This window comes from Thermobia domestica, chromosome 11, assembly GCF_964235325.1.
Source record: "Thermobia domestica chromosome 11, izTheDome1.hap1.1, whole genome shotgun sequence".
In the NCBI taxonomy this organism is placed as follows: domain Eukaryota; kingdom Metazoa; phylum Arthropoda; class Insecta; order Zygentoma; family Lepismatidae; genus Thermobia; species Thermobia domestica.
Window position 1 is genome coordinate 108,925,280 of NC_137464.1, and position 26,713 is coordinate 108,951,992.

At 36.1% G+C, this 26,713-nt stretch overlaps 1 protein-coding gene across 1 annotated transcript in view; it reads left to right on the forward strand.

Moving 5' to 3' along the window:
• Positions 1–13,644, forward strand: part of LOC145663644 (uncharacterized) — a 46,888-nt gene extending 33,244 nt beyond the window's left edge. Inside the window, exon 3 of the mRNA XM_081729749.1 lies at positions 13,443–13,644. The gene's annotated coding sequence lies outside the window, so the exon portion shown is untranslated. The remainder of the gene's footprint in view (positions 1–13,442) is intronic.
• Positions 13,645–26,713: the final 13,069 nt, after the last annotated feature.

Genomic DNA, 26,713 nt, shown 5'->3' on the forward strand with positions numbered 1-26,713 from the left:
ATTTTCTCCCGTGCGAAGACCGTGCACTTCTGCTATTCTTTAATAATAAAATAATATTAAAAAATCATCAAAAATCTTTGTACATAGATATATCTTTATCAGACGTAATTGTCTATGAAGTTTATTTTTGGCTTGGAGGTGTAGATTTGCGAGTGGTCAAAATATGAGCGAAAATGCATCCACGTTACTCGCAGTTTTTAAGAACGCCTTGTCTTTATGCAACCAACATTACATAATCCTTATGCAAGCTTGCATAACAGTTTAGGGTAAATACCCGGACAATGGAATAAGGATAATCTTGCTGTCTTTTTTATCCAGGTTCTGAATTAAGAGCCGGCAACGGTAGTTGCTTATATAATAATGCTTGTATATAATAATGTGTGTGTGTATGTATGTGTGTGTGGGGGGGTGTCAAAATATTCATGTTTCAGGAGGTTTCTAAAAACGATTTCCTATATGAAACCACCACTTCATATTTGTTATGTAGTCTTACATACTATGCGAGGATAAAGGTATTGCTCTTCGTTATTTATTTATTTCACTTATTTCTTTACTTTCATATGTTTTGCATCAACTTTATTTCCCTCGTGAGAATAACGAACATATTAGCTTGTATATACAAGGCTAAGTCATAAGTCTTGCAATATTCTGGTGCAAAACATGCTTGATTTTATTGCAGTGCTATACGTAAAAGCATGTTAGCATTCAAAATATAGCCCCTAGTGTTGGACTGTATGCAGCTACCTTTCTGCCAGTTGCTCGATTCCACAGCGGTACCATATATTGTCCACAAAGACAAAGAAGTCAGTCACTGCTGTTTAAACCTCCTGCTAGTTAGAGAAGCACCGTGATTTCAGAAAATCCACCATGAACTGAAACAAGTAGTAATCCGAAGGGCACACTATATGTCTAGTGTGGCATCAGTTCGATGCCATCAAGTTTCTAATGTTTTTTGTAGCGTTTTTAGAGCCGACTGTGATTGTGCATTATCATATTGCAGCAGGGCTCGCTTTCGGGTTTACCAATACAGAATATTTTTGACGTAGAGCAGCATACACCCACTCCAACCATTCGGAATAAAGATAGGCATTAAAGGTATGATCGTTAGGAACGAACTCGAAGTGTTTATCTTCTCATAGTTCCACCATACACAGAGCATGACTTTATGCTCGAAACGCCCAGATATGACGACTACTTATGGAAGTTGGCTCTTATGTTGATTTTGAAAAAAAAAAAAAATCGCCTCGCATGTGGCAATTCGTTTTAGGAGGCGCACATCACGCGAATTTCGCAGCAGTTGTCAGCATACATCTACTCTCCTCTGGAACGGAGCTGGAATCGACTCATGCGGCACAATGCAGCAGTTTCTTTTCCCCTGATGATTTTTCCGAGTTCGTGAAGGTGGTGCACTACAGCAGACGGAAACATACCGAGTTGGTTTGATAATCGTCGTGTGTTGATAAATATTTTTTTCTCTCTCTCTCTCAATGGCATGTCGTATGATCTCAGAATCTATTATTTTAGGCTGGCCGGACCTTGGTTGATGTTCGACATTTTTACAACCTGGACAACTTTTGTGGAACCAACGTTTTGCTGTATTGTGGTTCACTGGACCTTTTCCTTTTGCGTAACAATGTTTGGGTTGCTGCCGCAGCCTTATGTCGAACCCATACAATAACAGTTCGCGTATCAGACATTGTTCAGCATTTATCGTCATTGCTAGTAGAAACTATCTGAAGATACCGACGGAGTGAAGGCCTGTATGTTAAAAGTCTGCTTGTCACACAATCTCTTTGGCCAGTTCGATTTTTTACTTACGATCGATCACGACATATACACGCGCTTACACTGAACTTCTTGACATATTTCAAAAATATATCTTTTTCTAATGTTACGTAAAAAAAAAAAAGTTAATCACATACTCTTAGAACTATCTCTATCGCACTTAGGAATATATGTGTTACTGCTAGGAATATTGCGTAGCTGTTAGCAGGAATCAAACTAAAATAGATAGAGTTTGGATACCTAACAGTATGTTCTTTTTACGTATAATACAAAAATAGATGAATAATCTGTTCAGCAGAGTGAAAAGTATTAGGCCTAACTCACCAGATTTGAAACGAATGACATACTTATTAATGCCTTTTTTGATTTCCTGAAAAATCATGCATGAGAATTTATCTTCAGGCATGTTATCAGGTCCGTAACTTGTAGGGGGCAGGGGGATCAACTCCCCCCCCCCCGAGAAGCTCTCCGCCGTTCGAGGGGGGCCCATTTTAAGACAAAATTTTCTTACTCCATGTACGATACGAACATGAAATTATAATTGAAGTATTAAACAGGTTCACTACATTACATAAACAAAACAGCACACAAAAGGTACAATAAAACAAAAATGAGTCGTGGGTTCATTTCAGTAAAACATGTCTACTAGAATGGGCCCTAGAGATAATATTTAATCGTATGGCTTTAAAATTTGTCAATATTGTCCCCTTAATTAATTTGTCATGTATGGAACTGGCCCAGGTGCGTAACGAACGGCCCCGCAGACCTTGCCTTACGGGAGGGCCCACAGGCTCCGGGAGGCCATAAAGAGTAAGAGAAAAAAATTGAAAGAGGGGGCCCAAGAATTAGAAAAATAACTTTTCTAGGGGTCCCAAATACGCGTATTAATGGTTCCCCCCGAAAAAGATCTAAATTACGGCGCTTCGTGCCATTTTGTTCCGCTCACTTTAATCTATCGATCGATATATGTCTTATGTTTGGACGATATTATAGTTAAACATTAATTTAAAAGATTTAACCCTTAAGGGATCCGGGGTTTTTGGGGTATTTTTGAGACTTTCAGTCAAGCAGTTACTGCATCGTCACTATTTATCCTAGGATCATGGTTCATACCTCATTCTCTTCAGAATGAAGCTGGTTTTCAAATAGTATCACTTTCATGCCCATATCATATACCAGAAGAGGGAAAATTGATGTCAAAGGAAAAATTTCAGAGGTTTTTTTTTCACACTATGGACCCCTCTGGAGTGGGCCTGTGTGAACGTAGAGATCTCAAAAAAAAAAAAAAAAAATCTGATAAATAGTATTTGGTAGACTAAATGTGTGTGCCAAATTTCAAGTTTCTATCTTGAATACTAAGGGCGGGAGAAATTTTATCAAGAATCTCCACAAGACCCAAATTACCGCAAAACACAATGATCTCAGGTAAAAAATTTCCTGAGACATCCCTAATTACCCTAGGGTCATGTTTCACCCATCATTCTCTTCAGAATAGAACTGCCTTTCAGATGGTATGACTCACGTGTCTCCATCATGTATCTAAGGCGGGAAGATCCCGAAGAAAGGATTTTTTTGGTCTAAATATCCCTTTTTTCAACTTTTTGCCCCTCTTGACTCCCCTGTTTTAACGCAGAGATCTGAAAAAATCTGATAAATAGTACTAGGTGGGATGAATGTTTATGCACAATTTCAATCTTCTAGGTGCAAAAGTAAGCCCACCAAAAAAAAGATATACCGACAATGTCCCATATTCCCGTATACAGAAGTATATTTTGATAAAAATTCGTCGAGACATCCCTAATTACCCTAGGGTCATGTTTCGCCCATCATTCTCTTCAGAATAGAACTGCCTTTAAGACGGTATGACTCACGTGTCTCCATCGTGTATCTAAGGCGGAACACCCCGAAGAAGGGGATTTTTTTGGTAAAAATATCCCTTTTTTCAACTCATTGCCCCTCTGGATTCCCCCCCCCCCCTGTTTCAACACAGAAATCTGAAAAAAATCTGGTAAATACTACTCGGTGGACTGAATGTTTGTACAAAATTTCAATCTTCTACGTGCAAAAATAAGCCCGCCAAAAAATAATGAACATAGGCTTAATAAGAGAAAATATATATTTTAAAATTATGACATCACCTCCTATGTCTGGACGCAGGAAGGTGTGAAACCATACGTTTTAAGTCTTCTACAATGCCTCTGAACTTGATAATAATAATAATAAAAAAACGGACGAAAAAGCTCAAATAGAAGAGTTATAACGCAATGTACCATGAAACACCCATATGGTACAAATTGTATCATCGGATCCCTTAATGGTTAATCATAATTTCGGGCTATAATTCATTAATCATACTTAAAAAAAAAAGAAAGCTTTTAACAAGTGTTTCCTACAGGAATCAAGGTCTTTAGATGAATTGCAACTCTACACAGAGCACAAATAAGTTATTCCCCTTCAAACTACACCCACCCACGGGTAGGTTGGCCATAGAAGGCAATACTTTCTCTGTGGCCAGAAATATTGTCAAGCAGGTGATCCGCTGGTAGATAAAGACGGAACTTCGTCTACGAGCTCATGTACAGTTTTTTTTTTTTTTGTTTGTTTGTTTGTTTTTAAGCCACCTCCACAACCCACAATATACAACACTAATGGTGGCTGAGGACAATCACGGCATTTTCTTCGAATTATATGTTTCTTTTTTCTCATTATTATTAAGTATTCTGCCTTTCTGCAGGACCTGGGACTAATGACTTTTCTTTTTTTTCTTTCTTTTTTTTCTTTTTTTTTTTTTTTAAATTAGATTTGGACTTGGAAATGTTTCTTCTATATTTCTCAATCTTCAACTTCCTCTTTTATCTCCCAATATTTTCTTCTATTTTTCAAATCATCGATCACTTGTGTTCTTTTTCGTCCTATTCCTCCTATGGCGGTATGAAGAAGACAATTTCTTTGCAAGATGTGTCCAATCCAGTTGGCCTTCTTACGAAGGATGTTGGCTAGAAGCATCCTCTTCTCCCCTATCCGTTTTAAAACATTTTCGTTTGTAACTCTCTCTGTCCATTTTATCTTCTCTATCTTCCTCCAACACCACATTTCGAAGCTCTCTAAATATTTCATTTCTAACTTTCGTAATGCCCAAGTCTCTGAACCATACACTCCAATACTCAATATAGGACTTGACCAACTTCTTCCTTACTCCATTGTTGAATGGTTCTTTGGCTATGGCTATTGTTGACGAGCTCTTTGATGCAGTAAACGTCTCTCGTCAAAATACTTCCCAGGTACTTGAAAGATTGACCTCTTTAAGTTCTCTTTGTTCTACTCTGACCCATAAAGCCATGTTTCCACGGGATATTCTCATGACGACTTTCGATTTTTCGATGTTGGTTTCCATTCCATATAATTTCCCAGTGTCAACTATTTCGTCAATAATCTTCTGTAGTCCTTCGGTTCTGGCTATAATTGTTTCTTCTTAAGGATCATTATTTCATGTGACGTCTTCTTCTATAAGTGACTTTTACATAAAAGTAATTAATTAAATGCAATCGAAGTGAATATTGAATTACAGTATTTATTAATTTAACTTATAATTATTATTTTATATTGAACTAAAAACTCTCCATATATATCATTCTATTTTATGGAAAGTATTTATACCTATGATTAATGAGATATCCACTAAGGATTTTCTAAAACATTACAAGCCTAGTATATTATTTTTTTTAATTTTTTTTTTAAAGAAAACATGTGTGATTATTATAGTCCAGAAGATATAACGTCGTTAGCTTCCCGCGCTTAGACCTGCTAGGGGTGAGGTAAGGGGGTAGCGAATCACCACCAACCGTCTACTGCGCTCAGCGAGCCACGAGTAACCAAGCTGGGTACTCCCCACAAACGTCACTACAAATTTTCGCGTAAAGCCAACGACGTTATACCTTCCATACTATATATATATATATATATATATATATATATATATATATATATATATATATATATATATATATATATATATATATATATATATATATATATATATATATATAAGGGTGTTTTTTTTTAAAAAAAAGAACAAAACATGTGTTTGAAGCATGAAAATTTTAAACATATATTTCAAAATCGGGTAATAACTTATTTGTTAAGATTTCTTGCGCTTTACTACACGAAACACTTTGCATCGCAAAGCCTAATACTATTTATACATATCCTGACAAGTATTTATATCAGGGTTTGTTGCCAAACAGAGCAAACAAGTTCAAGGGTATAAAAAAGCTTGCGGAAAAATACATCCCCGGATGTTATCAGATGTATTATAACAATATTCAGTCACGTAGATCTACAGAAGACGATGATGAATCAGGTTAGGTCTAAGGGATGACGTTCCTCGTTATGTTTGTTACGAATATTTTCAGCTCATTTCTATTTCTGCTTTTTCTCTGCATTGCATCCAATGTTCACAATGCAACAGTCATTTTATAGTGCACGCACGAGCAAACATAAACAACAATAATTCACTGTATTAATCAGGAGAATCCGTGTTTTTAGCGGAGAATTCTCTAATTTCCATATGCACTTTACCTCGACTCTCCTAACGGGGGCGCGGTGGCTCAGTGATAGAGCATTCACCTCCGGTGCTTGGGGTCCCTGGTTCGATCCCAGCTCGCGCCGTGTGTCCTTGACGGGGGCACGGGGGCTCAGTGGTAGAGCGTTCACCTCCGGTGCTTGGGGTCCCTGGTTCGATTCCAGCTCGCGCCGTGTGGACTTTGTGGTGGACAAACACCGTGCTCGTGGGTTTTCTCGGGGTTCTCCCACTTTCTTCGTCCCACCATTTCACTCATTTCTAATCATCACCGTCTCCTTTACCCTAACCGGTATAACCGTGGGACGTAAAACTTAAAGATTTCATTTCATTTTCGACTCTCCTGACAAATTCCGGTGAATTATTGGCATTTTCCATTTTCTGTGAATGCACCGTAAAATGGCCGCTACATTTTAACAGTCTAACCACCTCTTGATTATATCGTTCATTACTTAGGAAGAAACTTTAGAAGGACATTTATCGCATGCTTTTCATGTTGCATAAACATATACATATTTTTGAAATGTACAATATAATGTTAAATATTTTGATGATCAAATCATTCCAGTCCCCCGTATTTACACCTGTTTTGTGGGCATAACAATATTAGCCGGGAATGTCATGCCTACATGAAAGGTCCCTGTAATCAACATACAATTGAGTAACAGAATCACGTTGGTATCCATATGTATTTCCTTGGGACGTTGTTTGTTTCTCCAGTTTCCTATCTCCTCCCAGATTTCGCTTTTTGAATAACACCGATTTATTCATCAAGCTATTTAATTTTACTGCGTTCAATATCTGTTTCGTCATATTGTACCCACGTAACAGAAAAACCTCATGTTTCCCCACAGAAACAACAAACCCGCGTTTTTCCTAATTTCCGGTCAGCTGTACTTAGGAATATCATTGTTTCTCTAGCGCCGAGCTTTATTAAATATCGCGTCAATTTTATTCAGCTGCTGGAAGGTTTGCCCTGCCTTAATCTATTTTTTCTTAGGCATTAGTTGCATAGTTTTGACGTTTTTATGTTTTGCAAACATTTTATGTAGTTCTATCTTTTCTTTGACAGATATTGCATGACTAGCAATTTAGGGAAACTTTTTTCATTCAAAGTAAGCATTTATCCCTTATCTAAAAATCCTCTTCTCTTCCACACACAAAACAAATGTTAAGTGTTTTTATGTTGTCTCTACGTTACTCTACGTTTGAAATGATGAAATACTCACTTTCTTAATTTGATATTTGTGTCAACGTTTCAGATCTATAGTACTGGCCATAGACTTTTCGATCAATTTTGTGTTTGCATGTTAACTCTCCATTCTATTGCACAGGTGTAGACAGTCGAGACTTCCTTCGGCTTCTTTCACTTTACAGCAACTCTTAAACGATACCCCTCTTGTTATTTGAAAACTATGAGAAGGACTCGTCTGAGGCTCTAGAACATATTTTTTATATATCTTAATACATTGTGTATTTTTAAAATGATGAAACACTTGTTTTGCTGTTTCACATCTGTCTCACTATTTCACATTTACAAAGGTGGCCATAGGTTTTTCAATACAGATTGTGTTTCCATTTTGATCCGCCGTAATTTTGCACAGGGCTATAGTAAAGAGTTGAGATTCTTTACATCTTCTTCTATTTAACAACAACTTTCATTCGATATGCTACACGACCACCATTCCATTTGAAAATTTTGCGTTAGACTCCGCCTAAGACCCTGCGGGGAATCCTGAGGCCAAAAATATTATTTCAAAACGTGTGTCGACAAACATAATGGAGTACGTGGTAGCCGATTTTTCCATCTACGACATGGTTTCCGACAAAATGGTCAGGAGTCACATTTTGTGGACGCCTGCGTTAGTCTCGGTAAATGTGTCACTTCGAAGGGGGACATTGCCCACTGCAACCCTTCTCTTGCAGAAACGACAAAACACGTATTTCCTACTTTGAAGTCATCTTTGCATCGGCAGAGTTTCGTTTCTTTAATGTGGCCCTATTAATCAAGGGGCCCTTTTCTGAAAAGGAGCCGTTTGCCCCCTTAAACAAAAAATTGGTGTCGATTTATTTTCCATCTAGTACATATGTGCCAAGTTTGAAAGAAATGGGATGGCAAGAAACCCTTGTGAAGGTACCTCTTTTACACGTTCACTTTTTGGATTTGAAGGGTTTTTGCCCCAAAGTCTTCAATTGTGATTACATTCACTTACTAGTATAAGATGTACCGAAATAGAAATTGAAAATTCTCGAGATTGTAATATAGTTTATCACATTCGATGGAAGGTATTATTATTATTATATTTACTGCTCCACAGAATTTAAGCAACTTTGGGTTATCATGGTGTGTAGCTTCCTTCACAAGGGTAGCACACATATATTGGGCGAGTATGAATTACCACTGTTACTTCAAGTAATCTAAAAAAAATTCCACTTCTAAGAAAATTCGTTAATATTTTAATTTAATTTCCTATTCATTCAAGGGGAACAGAGTCGGTGCCCCGAATTGGGAAGGTCTCGGCGTGTGAAGTTGTGATACAGGCGTTTGTTGCTCAGCTGAGCTTGTCCCTGGCCAAAAACTCGGCTACCAAATATAACGATGTTTATTACTTAGACTATCCGCTACTCGTCCACTACATTTTGTTTAGATCCGGCCAGTACATACCGAGGAATAAAGTACCATACACAAGCTGAGCAAAGCCTGTATCTGGCCAAACTCAGCCATTAGGTATAGCGGTCTTTAGTCCTTAGACAATGGACTACTAGACTCAATTTCATTCAAATAAATCCAGTAGTTACCGAGAAATAAAGTATCACCGAGACTGTCTCTAGCCGAGCACAAGATCCAAATATACAATGTATTCCTTAAATTAGTGGTTGCCAATTACTTCAGAGTTGCGGAATCCCTTTATACTTTTCAGATAAGATAAGGAACACACAAGTTTATTTTTTCGTATCTGTGTAATAGTAGTAGTTAGGAGGTAGGAAGTCAGCCATATTAACAAAAATTAAATTACAAACCTTTATATATGTTATGTACTGTATATTGAATTATTATAACATACAATATACATACAACACATACATGCAGTTGTCCATGGCCTTGTTTATATATTTTTATACACTATGAGATGTAAATAGTCCCATGAATCCTCTAAATATGTTTCACGGACCCCTAGGGGTTCGCGAACACACTGTCACCTAAGATGGGCTACTTGCCCGCCAAATTTTGTTCAGAATCGGTTAGTAATTACCAAGAAATAAAGTACCACATACAAACTGAGCCTATCCCTCGTCGAGTTCGGCCATTAAATATTACTATTATTAAGTATGTTACCTTTTGGCAGGTCCTGGGACTAATGAGGTTTCCTTTATTATTATGATTTTAGATTTTGGTGTGGAAATGTTTCTTCCACGTTTCTTGATCTTCCCCTTTCCCTTTTAACTCCCAATATTTTCTTCTATTTTTCAAATCATCGATCAGTACTATTCTTTTTCCTATTTCTCGCTTTCCTTTCATCTTTCCTTCTATGGCGGTATGAAGAAGACAATTTCTTCGCAAGATGTGTCCAACCCAAGTGGCCTTCTTACGAAAGATGCTGGCCAAAAGTGTCCTCCTCTCCTATTCGTTTCAAAAAGAATTTTTGGTTTGTTAGTCTCTCTTTCTCTCGTCCATTTTATATTTTTCAACTTCCTCCAACACCACGTTTCGAAACTTTCTAAATATTTCTTCTGTAACTTCCATAATGTCCAAGTCTCTGAACCATACACTCCAATGCTCCATCTATAGCACTTGACCAACTTCTTCTTAAGTCCAATATTGAGCCTGCTAGTTAAGAGTGATTTTTCTTGTTGAATGCTTCTTTGACTATGAAAATTCTTGACCTGATCTCTTTGGTGCAATAAGCGTGTCTCGTCAAAATACTTCCTAGACACTTGAAATTATCGACCTCTTCAGTATTTCTTTATTCTACTCTAACCCGTAAGGATACGTTTCTATCGGATACTCACATGATTTTCGATTTTTTAGATATTTTTATTCTTTAAACGATGGGCTACTTGCACACCAAATTTCGCTTGGCCCGGCTAGTAGCTACCGAGAAATAAAGTACCACACCCACGCACTCAAACCTTGAAGTAAACCTATAAGCTTTCGTATCTTACGTCAGGAGCTAAAAGTGACGAACGTAAGGAAAGGGCTGAAACGTTTTAAAAATGGTTCTGGAGATGAGATTTTTTTCATTGAGACATGGTATTTTATAATTTTATTTTCGAATCAACTAAGCATCCTAAGAGGCGGAGATGGTTTAAATATACATTTCAAACATTCAACATAAACCTCTCTTTCCTACACAAAGAACGAATATTTCAATAGCACTCTCTATTTATGTATTTATCAGTCACCTATAACAGAGCTCTTACTCCTTTAATAATACGCATTAAAACAAATTAATTTGAAATATACTATTATTATAATTAATTGAATAATTTACGATTATTTATAATTTTAACTTATTCATTAAAACAATAATACAAGTAAGAAGAGGTGAGAAACGTTGGAAAGATTTTTAGTGTGCAATTTATTTTATAATCACAACCCTGTATGCATTGCAATGATACATAGCAATATTATTTTTTTTTTTCCTTCATTTCTTATCTGGACGAGTGATACGACTAATCCAGATGCATTTTTGTTTCTCCGTGTTTCTTTTTTTATTCTGGGGGTTTGACGTTTGTTCCTATTCTGTATGTGTGTTTAGTGCTTTTTTTTTTTTCGCGTTTTCCTCCTCGATTTGTCTTCAATTCCGATTGACCAAATATTTTTTTTTCATGAGTTATGGGTCACAGATATCCAATATTACTATTACTATTACTATCACTGTTTTTTATGTTTTGGACTACATTGAGAAAAACCCATTATGCGGACAGCGGTATATTGTACAAATATACAGAATCCTTATATTTACTAGGGATGGCCAGAACCGGTTCTGTTGGAACCGGGTTTCGGGTCTGAACGGATCCGGTTCTAGAATATCCGGTTCCGGAACCGGTTTTACGGATCTAGGTCTGGAACCGTTTTTTCGGATCCAGGTCTGGAACCGGTTTTTCGGATCCAGGCCTGGAACCGGTTCTTCAGATCCAGGTGTAGAACCGGTTCTTCGTATCTAGATCTGGAACCGGTTCTTCGGATCCAGGTCTAGAACCGGTTCTTCGGATCCAGATCTGGAACCGGTTCTCAAGATCCGGTTCTGGAACCGGGTTTTCGGATCCAGGTCTGGAACCGAAACTTTGTGACGATCCCTACGCTAAACCCGAGCTGCTGGAAGGCTGTGAACACTGTGCTAGATGAAATGGTGGAAGCGACAGGCAGGTGCCCAGGCGGTGGCCGCTTGTCTCATTTGGCTAAATAAGCTGGGTAACTGGCAAACTCAATGGTTAAACAGGCAAACTGGCCAACTCATTTGGCTAAACACCCACTGGTGGACCAAAATAAAAACAAACAAAAAAAAAAAAAAACACTGGTGGTCCAAAATTTTTTTCTGGGGGCACAAGAGAATCTGGGCGGGTAGGGCACAAGCGCATGGTCCTCTTTGCAGTGTTTGAAGGTGAAATTTGTGCCTCCTTTACGGGTCTTTGGGGGCTTTCGGATCCAGGTCTGGAACCGGTTCCTAAGATCCGGTTCTGGAACCGGGTTTTCGGATCCAGGTCTGGAACCGGTTCCTAAGATCCGGTTCTGGAACCGGGTTTTCGGATCCAGGTCCGGAACCGGTTCCAAAACCGGTTCTGAAAACCGGATCTCCGAGAACCGATTCCTCGCGGAACCGGTACCGCCGGAACCGGAACTTTGTGGCCATCCCTAATATTTACTACGGACATCTGTATGGAGCATACGTTATCCGTATGCCACTTACGTACTGCTCTTTTCCCGCTTAGATGTTACATCATGCCCCTGCAGGATGTCTGCATCTAACAGTTTTTCGTATATTACATACGTCAGCTATATGTTATATACCAGCGTTTCCCAACCTTTTTCAACTTGCGGCACACTACCGGTGTTACTTGGATTCTCGCGGCACACTTATAGATATTATTATTTGCAAATATGAAACACAGTGCTATTTTTTCTGTGATTATTGATCTCCTTCTCACAGAAAAGAGAACTCTATCGCTGGTTTTTCCCCCGTGGTAAATCGTTATGCTTATTTTTCATTCTAATTTAAAAATAGAAAATTGCAATGAAATATTGGACTCAGGTTTTTAAAAATACCCTTTCTTTTTGAAAACTGGATCAAACCTACTACTAAGAAGGAAGATCACTAAATTACGAACGAACAAACAAATCTCTTTTACTTTTAAAACACAAATGTAGGTAATTTGTCGAAAGGATTGAATGATATTTTAAATTTTCAAGTTACGAAATAGTCTGCAACAATAAAGAAACAATCATGGTCAGAACAATGATAACAAATCCTTTTTTCAACTTAAAATTGTAGATTCATAGTAGACTTTCATAGTAATGTGAAACACAAATATTCATTTTTCCCTACGTTTTACAATTGGATTGCTATAAAATTAATAATTTTGTTTCGATTCCTCGCGGCACACCAGCGGCCCATTCACGGCACACCAGTGTGCCGCGGCACACCGGTTGGGAAACGCTGTTATATACGTTCATCTGTATGTGAGATCCTGACTGCCTACATGCAGTTCTTTCTTTCGTACAGAAAGTACGTTTGTTGGAAACACTTATACGGAAACTATACTACAAAATATAGGTCTACGTTTTCAGTTATACTTTTGAAGCAGGATGTTAGATGTTGTTGTACGTTAAGTCCAAAAACTGCAGGATTTACGCATGTAATCTACGTTTTTACGTATGCCACATACGTTTCTTTTCTCAGTGTACACTATTTTTCTCTTTTGTGATTCCTGAAAGTTTGTTTTGTTTCGTGTTCTGATATTTACTGTGTATACTTCTACTTTTTCTTTGTTTATTAGTGTGACGTAAGTCCTGTTCAGATGAACTCCCTCTTTGATTACTGTTCATACTCTCATTTGTGATATTATTCATTTCTAGGAGTAAAGAAGCATTAGCGACGCATGGAGATGTGAGGCAGGAAAAAAAGAAGAAGAAGTTACCAATAAAATGGAATTCTGGAACAAAAGCTTTAAAAAAAAATGTTTCTAGTATTTTTGTACTTTTCTTTTCTTTCTTTCTTTCTTTTCTTTTTCACAGAATGTGTACGTTATTTTCCAATAAATAAAGTGCATTTACCATATTACTTTATTATGATTTGATAGATATGAATATTTCTCCTTACATAAAATATTAAATACAGTAGCGACTACATCATATATAATTTAAAAATTCCGACGCTTTTAGCATAGATTCAACGGTCAGCTGACAACTGATGTTTGAACTAATCAACTGCGACTTATTTTCTCTGAAGTTTGTTAAACTAACGCCATTTCATGCGCAAAAGACTCAATACCGTACTTTGAGACTACATTAATAGACTTTTGGAAGATAGTAGCTACCCATTTCAACCTAGATAATTTAATCATACTAATTTGACTAAAGGCATATTCTGTGGAAATAGAGTTTTCAATATTTATGCTAAAAGTAAAAGTATCTTCTGTATTTTTATTACTAAACTTTCTTTGAAATAAATATTCTAAAGGGGAGGGGATTCAGATATTTCCGATAAACATAGTCTAACACTGCCAAGAACCAGTATTTCAGCTAGTATTATTATATAATTCATTGTATAAGTCTTTAATATTTAAAAGATTAGGAGTAGATTTAGAACTCCATTGGATTGCCTTTGTGAAGTCAATACAGTTAACGAATCAAAACACATACAAACTGTAATGATGATGTTCTTTGTTGTACTATATAAGTTAATACATGAGAAATAGCAAAGGCTTCATAGATAGAGTCGCATGTTGATAATTTGAATTTCAATATTGTTTTGTTTTTCGGAATGTAAATACTTACTCCTACATTCTTGTTTTCATATTTAGATGCATTCCTATATATTAATTTTATATTGACCACTAATTTTTGAATATACGATTCCCATAGGACATTATACAGTATATTTGAATTCTTAATAATTTGTTCTCCATCTTTACATAATTAGCTATATCAGTTGTTAAAGTTGTTTCATAACACCAAACAAAACACGGTGGCGCTAGAAGTTTGTGTGTAAAAGGTTTTAAATTTTGAAGGTTAAAAAATACGTTTAAAATCCAAGGCATATCAGAGTTTTAACGAGTTGTTCTTTTGTTAAGGAACATAAGTAAGTGTTTTAATTTTGGAATAGTTATAGAAGACTTCTACTCCTTTGAGATAATTATTTCCTGTAATTATCTTCATTATGATTACAAGAGAAAAAATACGTTTATGCCAAAATAACATCTTAGAACAAAAATTCGGCTGAGAAAAAAGTATAGTTTTTTTTAGGTTTCACATAGGATATTTTCCACTTTTTAATAAAAGTATTTTGTTAGATGAATAGAATATTCTTCCATACATATTTTTTGATGTAACATATTGATTATTTAATTGCATCAGTTTTATACAATTTACTCGTTTTTTGTAGCTAAACTATAAGGCAAATTATTATATTTCGTGACTTCACTATTTAAACAATTTAAACGAGATTTCAAACGTAATTTACTATCCATATTTAAGCCAAAATATCTTATATGATTCTCATTAAATATTTTTTTCATTGCCAACTTGAAGAAGTATCTCAGGAATAATTTTTTCCTTGGGTTAATTACGGATTTTTTTTTCAGTTAATGACCAGCCCGCTTTTATAGACCAAGTTCTTACATATGTTAAGGCTTTTATATATTTTTAATGAATTTATGTCCCTTTAATGAATTTATCAAATGTATATATATAGGGCTGATATAGTAAAATAGGACTGGTTTTGCTGCCTTGTAGAAGGTCTAATGAAGTGTTACGTAATTTATTGTAATAATGCTTTATCTTAATCCTACTTTCCTGTTAAGAAGTGAGCTATGAATAAAGCTAATAATTTTACTTAAAACTTAATTTGGAACATTTCTTTTTTTTTGAACAAGTAAATCTGAATCATATATTTTAGTAACATCTATACAAGTAACAAATAGATACCTTCTTGTAGTAAAATAGTTTGTCCTAAAGCATCATATGTCAAAAGCAGAGATGGTCAACCTCCCTCATTTTGCAATCACGAGGGCCGCCCTCACCCTCATTTTAGTAGTTGAGGGTGAGGGCGTTGGAGGGTGAGGGCGATAAAGTAATTGAGGGTGAGTGTGAGGGCTTCAATGGAGGATGAGTGTGAGGGAGGGTGAGGTGAGGGCGTCAATGGAGGGTGAGTGTGAGGGCGTCAATGGGGGGTGAGTGTGAGGACGTCAATGGAGGATGAGTGTGATGGAGGGTGAGGGGCGTCAATTGAGGGTGAGGGAGGGTTAGGAAAAATGACCATCTCTGGTCAAAAGCATTTTTTTCTAAATCCAGTAATTTGCGGTTAAAAAGTTGCCGATTTTATGAGTATCATATTAACCTATTTCATTTTAAATTTTCTAGAACTTTATAGGCCCAAGGAACGAGTGAATTTGATCGTGAATTCACAGCTGCACCATTTTTTTCTCTTTCAGGATAGGAATATGACGAAATTAACTTGTTCACCAGATTTTATTATAATACTGTAGATGTCAGCACTGCGTCCGGAAGATTTTAAAGTAATTATATCTCATTCCATCTATTCTGGAGAGGTGTCTTTAAAAAAACTTAAGAATTTTTGAAGATAAGTTCTATTATTATTTACAGAAGCAGGGATGATACTCTGACGAAATTTGTCAACCCAATGTAAAGCTGTATAATATACTCGATATATTTTCATCTATTGCTTTTTTTTAATACTTAACTAGTGTGGTACGGGTCAGATCTCTGTAATGAGTAAGACTTTGGATGTATATTTTTTTATTGTTCACGCTAGATGGTTGAACCAAGCAGTAGCTGAATTCTTTGAGTTGTTCTCTGAAAAACAGTTGTCGCTGAAAGCGTAAATCATCCAGTTGGGTAGTTATAGCGCTCTCGGGTCTTGAAGACCCATGCCACACGGTTACTGTTACAAATTTTGTTCCAACGTATCCTATCGTTTGATAAATTTTCGAACACTGTCTTTTTATTAACCATTTTATTTTGACTAAGGTGTGTGCCCAGTATTGTATATGATTCTGTATATTACATTTTATAAATATGGCATGCAGTTCACGTCAAAATTTAGTGCTAAGTAACGAACAAAAGACAGTTGGATGAAACTTATTCGAATATCAGTGAATTCAAAAGTTATGTTTCTGAGGCTGAAGATAATCAGGAAGAGAGTGAACACGATACCGACAGTGAACAATCAAATCATGTAAGAAGTGCAAACAACCAATTTGTGGAAACTGCACAGTTGGAGTTTGTGTAAAATGTCATGTAAAATGAGGTATGCCGTACAGACAAGAACTAAACAGTGAATTAGTTTTCTTCTGTATTGAAGACATGTTTAGAACATAATTAAAGAGTAAAATCACTTTTATTATAAATAATACTTTTCGAATAACAAAACAAATACGATGCTAAAATTTGCTATTGTGAAAGTGTAAACGCAGTTTAGTGCAGTTTCCTAAAATTTGTATTGTAATTTGCTATTGAATAAATATACACAAATGGCGCGAAAGGTGGGAATAAATATAAGCAAAAGTTTTCACATTGTTCATCTTTTATATTTAGCTTTTTTAAAAAAGGGTCATTTTGACCCTTACCACACCAGTTGCGTAGCGGATATCCACCATACTAGTTAAGGGTTAACGTAATGTTAACAACATTTCTAGATTTTGTATTTCAGTGCGCCTTCTGATAATTTTTACAAAATATTTCCAAGTTGTTTCTTTTATTTTTTAAATAATTACTCTAGATTTGACTTTAGTATGTTGACAATTAAAAAAAACTCGTTTTATTTTCAAAAAAAAATCTAAAAGTTTGGTTGACAAAGATTAACACACGCTTGACATTCGGTGTTCCACCAGACTGGTTTCTTAGTTTCCTTATTTTTATATTTCTAATATGACTGTCCTTTTAATTTTGTATATTTCTCTTACTTTTTTATATCTGAAATAGTATCTCTCATTAATTGAGTAAGATTTATTTAATTGAATTTAACTTAATTAAAATTTGTTGACTTCAACTTTATTTCCAAATCATTTCAATATTAAAACCAATCTGTGTTAATAGAAAATTTTCAAGAGTTGTAATATTAATTTTGAAAATTTCGTTTTCGTTTTGTTTTCTATAAATATAGCGACGATTGTTAGTAACTTTTAAAATGTCAATAATGAAGCTTAAATCTATTCATGCAGCTAGCTCTTGGAGACAAAACTAAAATTAATCAATAGTATTTTATTGTCGCCATATCATCGATGGTAGCCTTAGGACAGACAAAATCGAAACCTCTGTTTGAAAGGTAAGATTATGTGATTCAACTAATAATTTTCTATTAAGCTGTTCACATTTCTGTTTTCAAGACATTTGTTTTCAATATCCAATCCTGGTAAAATTTTACACAATATTTACATACTGCGAGTCCTGATCATTTATCAATACGTCTTGTTGTCATAAAATGTTTATTATTTACTTGTTATAACTTCTGTACATTTGAGAATTTTGCATGCGCCTTCGATGCAATGTAATCCTAGGTTCGATTTCCGGTATAAGAGAAATATTGAATGCATTACTGTGGTTTGGATTCCACCTTAAACTGTAGGTTCACGTCTCATATAACCTCGATTCTGGAAAGGCACGCAAAACTTCAATAAACCACTTTTGAGAATTTTCAATTATGCATTATATGTAAAACTAAAGTTTGTTTGTGTAGTGAAGAGTATAATTTTGATAAAACCTTTTTAAAACGCCTTTGGAGTAACCTAGATCTATTTATTTATACATACGTATTTCTGACCATTATCGGCACCTATGGCCTTAAGCTCGTCACGCAGGAGGAATGACGTCCCTTTGCGATCACACTACCCGGGGAATTAAGGAATAAATGGTAAAGGAGGCAAGTGGCCTGATACTTGTACGAGTTGCCTAGTGTGAATAATAGTGATGTGATAAATCAGTCTCTTTGTTGGAGCTAGTTCCTTCGCTCCTGCTCCGATACGGGAGTCGTTCAAAGGTGTCAGTTCAGTTTTGAAGTGGTGATCGAATCCGGTGTTGGAGCAGCACTCACATTTACGACAGCGTTGCTATCATGAGAAAGAAATTTTGTTCAATAAGTTCCTACTTTCTAATAGATGACATAGGGTCATATTCATAGATGGGTCTTAATGCAAATGTATCTCAAAATCTTGTCTTGAGAGCAGAACCCATTTAGGAAATATTTTAAGATATAGATTTCTGTAAGAGAGTGTTGATGAAAATTATATTTCGACCATATTTATAATATTTCTCAAGACAAGTTTTCGATCTCGCTAATTCATAGTTATAACCAGTGTGCTGACCAAGATGCATTTTAGCTGAGGAATTCCCAATATTGATCTACAGAGAGGAAAAACGATAACGGATAGCCAGAAATGTTCTTGGAATCGAGAATAGGTATCACCCTCTATTGAAACCAGAAATGTCCGAATTTAACTACCTATAGTTTTAACATTCATCGCCATAGAATAAAAACCATAATAGATACCGAGAAACAGTTTCCTATATTCAGTTAAGTATCTCAAAAATATATTCCATTTCCACTTTAATCTTTGTACTGAAGCCGGAAGTGACAGAAATCAACAACTTCTGGTTTTGATGTTGACGTTACAGAGTGAAAACGGTAACAAAGAGCGATAAGTGATTTTCAAGAATCAATTGTGCATCCCAAAAACATACACCTTATCTACTCTAATCTCTCTATCAAATCCGGAAGTAATAGAAATTAACCACTTTCAGTTTTAACGGTGATCGCTGCAGAATAATAACAGTAATAGATTGAGAAACTAGGTTTCCTGAAATCGATTAAGCTTCCTAAATATACATTTCATTTCCATCCTTAACTCTCTACTAAAAGTGGAAATGGTAGAAATCTGCTACGACTTCCGGTTTCAGTATGGATCTACATAGAGTAAAAGCGCTAAGAGATAGCGAGAAGCGGTTTTGTGGATTCGAAAAATGAAATGAAATCTTTAAGTTTTTGGTCCCCCGTATATACCGGTTAGGCTAAAGGAGACAGTGATTGTGACGAATGAATGAAATGGTGGAATGAAGAAAGTGGGAGGAAACGGAAGAACCCCGAGAAAACCCACACACACGGTGTTTGTCCACCACAAAGCTCACTTGGCGCAGGGTAGATCGAACCAAGGCCCTCATGGACCACAGGTGAACGCTCTACCGCTAAGCGACCGCCGCCCCTGATGGAAATGATTTAGAGTTCTAAGAATAGAATTCTCTCTTACTTAATCCCATATTCAAACCAGAAATGATATTAATATACTTCCAGTTCCGATCTCAATAAAAATAGACCTGAACTTCAGCGCATTACATGGTATTTGGACAAGTGACAATTTGAATTCTGGTCTGTACCCGATGATGTTTAAAATTAAAATCTAAGAAAGCTTTTACCGAATAGTTATTTAAAAAAAAAACAACAACAACAACAACAGGATTGATTTCTAAAATGGTTTACAGTTTGTTAAATAGGGGCAGCATAAGTTTGTGTGTGATCGGTGATTTAGTTAAGAAATATGAGGATATAAATTAATCAAAGCCTTGTATAGACATTTACCTAATGCAAAATCCAACTGTAACAGTATTTTATGGTTAACTGCATTTGAAATAATTGATATGTAATGTGCATGTGGATTTGGAGATCGATATGTATTGAGCTGAGGAAATAGTACCGGTATTAATATTGTTTTTTTGTCTCTGATACAGTTCAAGAAGATAGGTGAGAAATAATAGATTATGATTTTAATTATGACTGTATCGAAACGTGTAATACTAGCTTTGAAACAGCTAGTCTATGAAATCTGCAGAATCGGATTGACAATTCATGTAATTTTCAAGCACAGCTTTATCACCTATTCGAAAGTTATCTGCATGCATGTTGCAATGGTATAACCCTCTATTTCACTGTGGGAGTTTCTCATCAGTGCATCAAACCTCCAATCTTTTAAAGAAGGAACAATTACCAGTGTGTGAGTAGATGCATTTCAACCAGCCCATATAAACCAAACTCATTCACGTAATGTACACAACACACTGCTACTTGTTCTAGTTTTCTGAAGTCAATAAATATTCAAATTGAATGAAATTTCACTTTCATAAACTTAATTTCGTAGGTGCCATTTTCACACAACCCACAATGTTACTTATTCTCCTACCTCTTAAATCACGTACTTTCCTATAGAATGAACAGTCAATTCCAAGGAAGACCACACACAAACTATGCAATTAGCTAATAACATAGCTAGCTCCATTTGTTGTTTCGCTCTGCAGTAAACTTGACTACAGAAGGTGTTGCTATCTAACAACGGTTATGAAATTTAATGTTTCAGCTTTTTGCTTGACAATTTGAAATTTCAAACATTTTCTCAACATTAAATTATTCCATCAAACCATACGACACGGTATATCAAAAGACAGTTTCGAACACCGAAAAAATCTCATATTGGAAGCGCGTCGCAAACCGCGCGGATACCATGTCGTAGACAGTCACACACACACAATGATACCAACAGAGATCGATCCATTAGTCTACAGTCAAACAAGACCAAAATTGCCGTGCTGATCGTGTGTACAGTGCTAGAAAAAGTATTCAAATGGATTTCTGGTGGTGATTGCAGTCGGAAAAAGCTGCCACTCGTCGAAGTGCCTTCTAACACCAAAGTAAACTCAGCTTAATTCCATGAGAACGCTATTGACTCTCTGTATAATAGACACATCTCCATCTGTACAAAGGATAGGCCTATTGCAGTCGGGAAAAGCTACCATTTGTTGAAATGCCTTTTAACAGCAAAGTTAGCGCAGCTTAGTTCCATAAGAACATCATGGACCCCCTGTATAACAGACACCTCTCCACCTGTACGATGACGAAATATCAGATGTATGGATCCACATGGACAAGTCTTCCAGCCATAGCACTCTATCATCCCAGATGTTTTAGTTAAGGAAGGTAGAAGAAACAGGAATATCAATGATTCCATCTAAGTCCATCTCAATGAAATCCTGGGATGCTACATTAATTGGCTACTGTGGGTTTAGACTCTTCAAACAGGCACTTGCACGACACTGTCCCCGTACCTTGGGTCTTCGAACAGTTACCAAAGCGGTATAGCGAGACATCCCCATTCCATTCTGTGCATCGCAGCCATCATCACTTGCAAATTAAATACATACCTTTTGTATGAATTTTTATAAATTCACACGTGAATAATATGTCTGAAAACAGAGCATTTTACTTTAAAAAAAATTATTAAAATAAATATGATAAAAGATGAAATAAAATGCTGATACTGTGTTTTGTATGATGTTCCCTTTCTTTGAGACTACAGGCTATGCTGAATGTATCACTGACTAGTGAAACCGAACCTACTGGGCCCGTATGGGCTCGTCATCAACAGTCACTGATACACTCACCAAGCCAATCATCTACGGAAAATAGAACTCAAATCTTGCCCAAAAATGTAAAGATTCCAAAGTCTCCTCCATCTCAACTCACAGTCCGGTATCCAGGCCTGCAGTTCATTATCCACATCCCATCCGGAAATAGGTTGTGAACCACGACTACAGACACAGGACATCGACCTACGAGTGGAGCTGGCAATGAGCACAATGAAAATCTTGATGTTGTGCTTGGGGATCACTCTTGCGCTGCCCCTCCATTACATCCAATTGTGTATTAATGGAATCTACGATTAAAGATAATGGACACTTTACAGACTTCAATCCGACATCTCAAGTTGTGGTTGTTTTTGCATTTTACGAAAAAAAAAAAATCAGGTGGCATAGCACCAACAGGAAGCATTTCTACACTCTGGTTAATCTATATACTTTTCCCCTTATCTCAGTGTTAGGATTCTCATAATCACCGTCTCCTTTAGCCTAACCGGCATAACCGTGGGACGTTAAACTCAAAGATTTCATTTCATTTTTTTTTTCAGTGTTAGGATTCACCTCCCGGCTTTTGTTATCAAGTTCAACCTATATATACGCTTATCCTGAAAGGATTTAAGACTGAGTGCTTGAACCTCCGTGATTAAATTCTGTGTACGTTCCCCAGAGTGCGCCACTGTCAATTTTAATAGGCCACATAGGCCTATGCTGTACTATATACATTTAATAAAGATTTGCGAAAGTCCTTCCCCATTCTGTTTAGCATTTTGGGTATAATATTCTTAGTATAGAAAATACTGGACTGCGGTGGCTCACTTCTGGTGTGTGATGTTCCTGGTTCGATCCCAACTCTTGCCAAGTGAAATTTGTGGTTGACAAACACCGTGTACGTGGGTTTTCTTAGGATTTCCCATTTTCTTCCCACTTCCTTCATTCCACCACCATCATCATTATCTATCTTATTATAACGTTCTCACTGAGTCTCGATGCATAACGTTGGACGTTAATCTAGAAAAAGAAAGAAAAAAATGAAAATTTAAATAAGTTGTACTGGTTGGTGTCAGACTATTGTGTGAACAATAGAAAGCAAAATAGAAGTTCGTTTAAATTATAAAATTTTGAACTTATTTGTTGTAATAATTTAAAAATTGTTGCCATGCCTACACGCATGATTAAATTAATTGTAGAAGAAATAGAAGATTGACGTAAGGTGAGTTGATAATTTCTTATTTTAATGTTTTGGTTAATTCACTTGTAAAATTTGCCATAGTGTTCAGATTCTTGAAGGAATATATATATTTTGGAATAAAAGGTGCACATTGATTGTACTGATCGCTTTTGTTTCAAAGTATTAATATGTAATGCCTTGTGCAATGTTGACCAATGATAAAGGGCGAATCCTGTCAATATTATTTGTCATATATATTTCGGATTACGGTGTCATGATATGGAAAAAGTTTTTAGTTATTAAGAATATCACGAGGGCAGTTCATTTATTTGATATGATAACATGCTACGTAGTAGCTACTTGTATTTAACATTGTTAACATACCTTTTTGCAGCGGCGTAGCGAGCATTACAAGATTGGGGAGTGGATGAAACTTGAAACTGCCAAGTTTTGATTAAAAAAAAAATGCCAAGTGTTTCGAAAATCTTAATCTCACTTTTACCAACCCTGTGGAAAATCACAACAACCTTAATTTCATATTCGTTCCATTCTATGCCCCGTCTGAGATACAATACGAACAGCCATTGTTCCGCTATCGAGTCCAATTTTACATCTCAACTCAGGATCATTATCATCACCCACGATGTACAACTGATAATATGACAACTTATGGCGGTGTTAGGTAATCTCCTCACAAGAACCTCTAAAGCTACAATCTGTTGAAGAAATGCATTAAAAAACTAGAATAAGATAGGCTATATTTACTGCTTGTGATGTAGGGATCTAATTTACATAAACTTCAATTGAGGGGTTCAGTGAGAGATCAGGCTAACCTGCACACCTTAGCTCATCTACTTCATATTTTAAGGACGTTTGGTAAAACGCCGGAGCTTGTTGAGTAAGGTGCGGAACAAGGCTCTGACAGAGAAGAGGGAGAAAACCTGAGAGAATGTTTTTGTAGAATAATTTTCTACCAAAATGAGTAATACATATGGTTAGAGAAGAGAAAAATGCATACCAGGTACATATTTTAATGTATAAGAGTTTATTCTACATTAAATTCATTATTTATTATCGAATTGAAATAGTGAAATTTATGATGAAAAGCAGGTTGCGAAATCCTTGGGGAACGGGGAAATTCCTCATTAAACATTTTTTTGACAAAATTCCCCCACTAAAACCTTGCTGGGGGATAATACAGTGAAATAATGTCAGAAGCTTGCAAAATAATTCCTCCCACTTCGATTTCATGATTTCGCATTCTGATGAAATGTATTAAATACCGGCAGGAAAAATACTAATATCTAACCTCCCTTTTATGCGCCCCTCCAGCCATGCGCTCGGGGCACTGTCTCGTTTGCTGCCCCGAAGTTGCGGCCCTGTGAGCTACATAAGTAAAATACAATGGTTACGCAATGCTTTGACTTACAAATACTATAAAGAAAGGAAGAATTGCAATTTTTGTTTAACTTTCCGAAAGAAGCAACAAGGGATTAAAAATAAAGTAGGAAAGGCAACACAATTGTATGAAAATGAAGCGAAACACACACCGGTCTATGCTTTCACCTAGCAGACGTATTGTTAGCCCCCCAAAAATGTAACTTTTGGAATCTTGTACTTACGTTCATAGCAGAAGCGACAAAATGACTTAACTCCAGTGCCGTGCCGTAGTAATTCAGCGCCTGGGGCGACAGTATAGGACGGCGACCCTGTACATATGAGTGAGTTCGACAAACCAGCCGCGAAGCGTCACCATAGTTGGTGCGAAACGTAAGAAAATTTTCAAAATTAAAGAATGGTTTTCCTTGATTTTGAGCAATTTTAATTACTTTTTACCTTCCATTTTGTACATGTGCACATGCATTTTTCTCTCGAATTTTGACCCCTTACATCCGCGACCGGGGCCGTTGCCCCGCTCTCCTCCCACATCATGGCACTGCTTCACTCATCCATTGTAACTCCCACCGAACGCTCTCAGAAACTTACTGTGATACCATTTCCAAAACACATTTTGTTCAGTTGTCCCTACTCGAAAAGCCCTGTAAATAGAAAGTCTTACTGCAAAACAGAATTGAAATCAGCTATTGCTTTCTTCTGTATTAATATAATCACCTTTTGTTTTAAAGCGAATGGTCTATTCACACACAAAGCAGACACGATTACACAATATATTCACTCTGGTATCAAAATCTACTTCCCTATGACATTTTACTATTAGAAACCAATTCTTAATTTGTGAAATTTACATACTATACAGTATGCACAGTACAGTAAAAAATTTTTACTGACCAGTCACTGACTTGCCCTTATTTTATTAATACGATCTCTATTAATTCTTATTATTCTCTCATTAATTATTCTCTTTTTATTATCTCATTAATATCTCGTATTAATTCTTATTAATCTCCACAATCTATATGAGATCACAAGTGAAGTGTGATCACTTCCAACAAGTAACTAAGCTTTAAAGGAATATATCAATTTATTTCAAGATAGGAAACTACATAAAATTTATGTCAAGTCTATAAAAGAACTTATAATAATTTACAGCAACTGGATACCTAAGAAAATGTTACACCAATTAACCCTTTAATTGGCAAGCATTGATAGCATTACCATTAAAATATTTAGTTTGCTTTTATGGTTGAACCGTGTCTTCCTGATCATAATTTTGTAATTTTCAAAGTATTTTTGTACTTTGGTTACAAAATACAGGATGTTTATTTCAAAGCAATATTGCCATAAAATAAGTCTTATGTGTTGCTACTGAGCAGCATTGCCCTATTATGGTCAAGTATCAAGAATATTTTCAGTAATTAGCAGCAGTTTCATCGCAATATCTTCCTACAGAGCAAGTAACCACAAATAAAAAAAAAAGTAAAACAAAAGAAATTTCGCGGAACGTAGGAGATAAAGTTTCTTGATGAGGAAATAGAAATATCTAAACAAGCGACCCGCAAATCATGTATATGAATATTGTATGAAAGCAATAATGCCAATTAAATGATCACTGAAGTTATAATTCGTGCAGATAACACAATAGAATGCGTTGTTGCTTGAGAGCAACACTGCCAAATAAAGGGTTAAGTCAATTGAACAAAACGGTGTTCTGCAAATTGCCAACTTGTTAAGAAATCGGTAACCTTGGGGGGAAGCTCCTCTCTTACCCCCCTTAACGACGCTCTGCCTTCTTGACATGCACCCATTTTTTAATTTTTTTTTTTAATTGAGAGTGAATGGTTGATCAGTGGTTTTACTCAGTTCTGTTGTCAAGTGTTCCTTGGTTGATCACAGGCCAATTGGGTTATAAAATACCGTATGATTTACAAAAGAAGACTGATTTGTGGTTAAAAACATGGTTTGTATGAATTTTCTCAGGGTTTTCCCCGTCTTCTACTATTTTATTTCATCATTCCCTGGGCGACCTCAGAGGAGGGCAAGGGAGGGTATTTGGCCCCCTCTGACTTTTGGAACCTAAATGTGATTTTTGACATATCTGACAAACAATATCTGTCAATGAAGAACGGCATTAATATGAAGG